We start from the raw sequence: 5,252 nt of genomic DNA on the forward strand, positions 1-5,252 counted from the left end.
TCATTGTTGTTTGCCGGGCCCGGGCTGGATTCGAACCCGCCACCTTAGGTGTATGTGGCTGGCGCCTTAGCCACTGCCTCAGTCATTTTTTTTGGCCAGGGCTGAGTGTAAACCCGTCACCTCCAGTATATGGGCCAGCACCCTACTCCTTTGAGGCACAGGCTCTGCCCCTTGCCTCAGTCTTCCAATTGACTGGGACTATAGGTGTGCACCCCCATGCCAAGCTAATTTGTTTTTATTTTTTGTAAAGACAGGGTCTTGCATTCCCAGCCTCATCTTTAAGTTCTAGGATAAGGTAATATTCCTGCCTTGTCCTCCCAAAGTTTTGGGAGTCATGCACCTGGCCTGCCTGTGACCTTTTGATGTATGTCATTAGTTCATGTGTGTATGTATGTGTGTTTGAAAGTATTTCCTTACTTTCTGGCCCTACAAGATGCTCCAAACTCATTGTGTATATTTCCTACCATAATCCTAGAATCAGCCATTTTTTGGAGAACTTTTGGTTCCTTTTATTGGAGACTGGTATAAGAAACCAAGATCTGGGTGGTAGTTATACTCATTGCTACTGGGGTATCTTGCTTGGGGCCCTTCTCAATTGACAGAGGAAGTTAATATGTGTGTATACTACTGTATACACATGTACCTATAAATATTTCTAAATGCAACAATCTATCTATATGTGGGTGACTTTTTTAAGTCACAGCTTAAATTATGTTTCTAAGATGCACCTTTACAAACTCCAGCAAAACAGGCCAGTTACAGTGGCTCATGCCTATAATCCTAGTATTCTGGGAGGCCAAAGTGTATAGATCTCCTGAACTCAGGAGTTCAAGACCAAGCAAGAGTCCAGCAGGACTCTCAGGTTTTCCATGAACCCGCCAGGCCAGCACCTTCAGGGCCTGTTTCCCGAGGCAGTCACAACCAAGATGTGGAATAGGGGTGGATTTGATAACTATGGCAGCTCTGCGTAGAAGGGAATCCTCAGCTACACATAGTCCCCAGGGGGCTTTGGATCACCGACATCTACTCAGTCCGAAAGATAATCAAGAGCTGGAGCTCAGCACATTGTGCCCTGTACTATATCTCAATTGCTTTCTGCCACCCTCGCTGATGAAGTATTCAAAATTAGGAATGTCAAGATTTCACAGGTTATTATTGTGGGGATAATTAGACATACAGAGGGGGCTCTGACCAACACTGTTGACAAAATAGATGACATGACAGCTGCACCCATGGATGTTCGCCAGTGGTTTGACACAGGTGACACTGGCACCTGTGAAACCACTGTGGTTCCTCCAGAAACAAATATGAAAGTGGCAGGCCACCTGAGATGTTTTCAGACCAAAAAGAGCCTTTCTTTAAGATCATGCTCCTGGAGGAAATGAATGAGTTTCCCACACATATTCTGGAAGTAGTCAATGCACACATGATGCCGACCAAAGCAAACAGCCAGCCCCCAGCAGGTAGAGCACCCAGCAGCAATCCAGGAATGAGTGAAACAGGGAGCTTTGGTCAGATAGCTTCATGCCAGCAAATGGCCTCACTACAGCTCAAAACAAGGTGCTGAATTTGATTAAGGCTTGTCCAAGACCTGAAGGATTGAACTTTCATGATCTCAAGAACCAGTTACATATATGCCTGTAGCCTCAATTAAGCAAGCAGTGGTTTTTCTGAGCAATGAGGGGTACATCTATTCTACTGTGGATGATGATCACATCCACAGATGCAGAATAACCAGATCTAAATTGGGGACCTATTTTCCAGCTGGTCCTATTTTCATAGTCTTTTGTCTCCAGCTGTGCATATGTTTGGCCAGGTGACTTCTAGGCAGTAGGTTTCATCTGTAAAGGTCTCAGTTGACATTCATTTTGAAACTTATTGATCTTTTGTGTTTTGTTTTGTTTTTTTAGTTCCAAGTATTATGGGTAATTAACAGGGCTATAACCCAGAGTGAAATTTCTTGAAGAAGTTACAAATAAGCTAGTTATAGCATCAGGACAGATAGAATGAAGAAGGATGCTACCAAAAGAGTACTTAAATAATGCTCGGGTGTTTCTGTTCCTAAAATGTTTCCCACTGAAAGAAGAGTGAGACCAGGCTCTGTGGGCAGAGGACTAGCCGAGAAACGTGCTGGCCTTACCTGGTTTTCTTTCCCACTTTGGTTATGTGATGTTACTTGCAGAATTGTGCTTTCCCTCACCTGCTTGTCATGACTGCTGTTTATCATGATAGCATGTTTATTTATTTATTTTTTTGTAGACAGAGCCTCAAGCTATCCCCCTGGGGGCCCCAAGCAAGATGCCCCAGTAGCAACCTCCAACTCCTGGGCTCAAGCGAGTCTCCTCCCTCAGCCTCCCAAGCAGCTGGGACCACAGGCGCCTATTGGCTATTTTTTGGTTGCAGCCATCATTGTTGTTTTGGCGGACCCAGCTGGATTTGAACCTCCACCTTAGGTGTATGTGGCTGGCGCCTTAGCCACTCGAGCCACAGGTGCTGAGCCTCATGATAGCATGTTTATTTATTTATTTTTTTTGGAGACAGAGCCTCAAGCTTCCCTCCTGGGTAGAGTGTTGTAACATCACAGCTCACAGCAACCTCCAACTCCTGGGCTCAAGCAAGTCTCCTGCCTCAGTCTCCCAAGTAGCTGGGACCACAGGTGCCTGCCACAGCATCCGGCTATTTTTTGGTTGCAGCTGTCATTGTTGTTTTGGTGGGCCTGGGCTGGATTCGAACCCGCCACCTTAGGTGTATGTGGTTGGCGCCTTAGCCACTTGAGCACAGGCGCAAGCCAAGCATGTTTATTTATATGAACATAAAGTTCAGGGTGGCAGCCTCCAAGGGCAAAGGAGAGGAAGAAGTATCACTGCATTTTGTACAAAGTAAACACATTCATACCTTTAATAAAAGAGTTATGTTGTAGTGAAAAAAAAAAAAGAGAGAGAGAGAGAGAGTCCATCTCTACTAAAAATAGAAAAAATAGCCAGGTCTCGAGGCAGGCACCTGTACTCTCCCAGGTACTTGGGAGGCTGAGGCAAGAGGATCACTTGAAACCAAGAGTTTGAGGTTGCTATGAGCTCTGACACCATGGCATTCTACCAATGGTGACTGAGTGAGACTCTGTCTCAAAAACAACTCCAACAAAACAAGAATAACAAAATAAGACAATGTTACACAATAGCTAAGACAATCATTGAGGCAGGGTGTCAGTACCCTGGAGATTCATTCCACTATTCTTTCTGCTATTGTATATGTTTGAAATATTCCATAATAAAAAAGTTTTTAAGGGGCAGTGCCTGTGGCTCAGTGAGTAGGGCATTGGCCCCTTATACCGAGGGTGGCAGGTTCAAACCAGACCCCGGCCAAACTGCAGCAGCAACAAAAAAATTAGCTGGGCATTGTGGTAGGCACCTGTAATCCCAGCTACTCGGGAGGCTGAGGCAAGACAATTGGCTAAGCCCAAGAGCTAGAGGTTGCTATAAGCTGTGACGCCATGGCACTCTAACAAGGGCAACAAAGTGAGACTCTGTCTCTTAAAAAAAAATTTTTTTAAATAGAACCAGGCTCAGCGCCTGTAGCTCAAGCAGTTAAGGCACCAGCCACCAGCCACATACACCAGAGCTGGTGGGTTCCAATCCAGCCCGGGCCTGCCAAACAACAATGATAACTACAACCAAAAGATAGCTAGGTGTTGTGGCAGGTGCCTGTAGTCCCAGCTACTTGGGAGCCTGAGGCAAGAGAATCACTTGAGCCCAGGGGATGAAGGTTGCTGTGAGCTGTGATGCTACAGCACTCAACCCAGGGCGACAGCTTGAAGCTCTGTCTCAAAAAAATAAAAATAAAAATAAATAAATGAATAAAAATAAAAATAGAACCAGAGGCTTAGCACCTGTAGCTCAGTGGCTAGGGTGCCAGCCACATACACTGAACTGGCAGGTTCAAATCCAGCCTGGGCCTGCCAAACAACAATGAATACTACAATCAAAAAATGGCCAGATTTGTTAAATGTTTCAGAGTTAACTACCTTTTTGGGTAGTGGTTTGGAATGATGTTTGTTTTTTACTCCTCCCCCCCAAAAATGGCTAGGCATTGTGGTGGGCACCTGTAGTCCCAGCTACTTGGGAGGCTGAGGCAAGAGAATCGCTTAAGCCCAAGAGTTTGAGGTTGCTGTGAGCTATGACACCATGGCACTCTACCCAGGGTGACAGCTTGAGACTCTGTCTCAAAAAAAAAAAGAACCAGAACCTATAATCCTAGCACTCTGGGAGGCTGAGGTGGGTAGACTGCCTGAGCTCAGGAGTTTGAGACCAGCCTGAGCAAGAATGAGACCACATCTCTAAAAAAATCGCCAGGTATTGTGTCAGGCACCTGTAGTCCCAGATACAGGGAGACTGAGGCAAGAGAATTGCTTGAACCCAAGAGTTTGAGGTTGCTGTGAGCTATGACTCCAGGGTACTCTTTCGAGGGCAATAAAGTGAGACTGTCTCAAAAAAAAAAAATGCTCGGCACCTGTGGCTCAAGTGGCTAAGCGCCAGCCACATACACCTAAGGTGGCGGGTTCAAATCCCACCCGTGCCCGCCAAAATAACAATGATGGCTGCAACCAAAAAATAGCTGGGCGTTGTGGTGGGCGCCTGTGGTCCCAGCTATGTGGGAGGCTGAGGCAGGAGACTCCCTTGAGCCCAGGAGTTGGAGGTTGCTCTGAGCTGTGATGCCATAGCACTCCACCCAGGGGGATAGCTTGAGGCTCTGTCTCAAAACAAACAAACAAACAAAAACAGAATGCCTTACCTATTATGCTGCAGTTAAAGAGAGTCAAATAGAGAAATAAAGCCCGCCAGAGACACGGCATTAACACACAGACACACACACACACACAAAATTCTTCTTCTCAGGGTCATCCTTAGGTGAAGTTCTGAAGAGATCAATTTTTCTTCCATATCTTTGAACCTATTTACCCTTTCAGAAATCCTAGCCTTATTAATCTTTTCCTAAATCTGCCTTTGGGGAAAAATCTGATCATTTGAAATTTCCCTATGACTGAAAAGAATTTACCTTTCTGCTGCATCTTTAGTGGGGCATAGAGTGGCATTTTTTCTGTCTTGTGCATGGAATAGGGGGTTTTGGACTTTTTTTTTTTTTTTGAGACAAAGTCATAAGCTGTCACCCTGGGTAGAGTGCTGTGGCATCATAACTCACAGCAACCTCCAACTCCTGGGCTCAAGCGAGTCTCCTGCCTCAACCTCCCAAGCAGC

General features: G+C 45.6%; 1 pseudogene; it reads left to right on the forward strand.

Moving 5' to 3' along the window:
* The first annotated feature begins 926 nt into the window (after window positions 1-926).
* Window positions 927-1,820, forward strand: LOC100964467 (annotated as a pseudogene).
* The last annotated feature ends 3,432 nt before the right edge of the window (window positions 1,821-5,252 follow it).

The sequence above is a fragment of the Otolemur garnettii genome, unplaced genomic scaffold (assembly GCF_000181295.1).
Source record: "Otolemur garnettii isolate 467f Iridium unplaced genomic scaffold, OtoGar3 scaffold00050, whole genome shotgun sequence".
NCBI classification, from domain to species: Eukaryota; Metazoa; Chordata; class Mammalia; order Primates; family Galagidae; genus Otolemur; species Otolemur garnettii.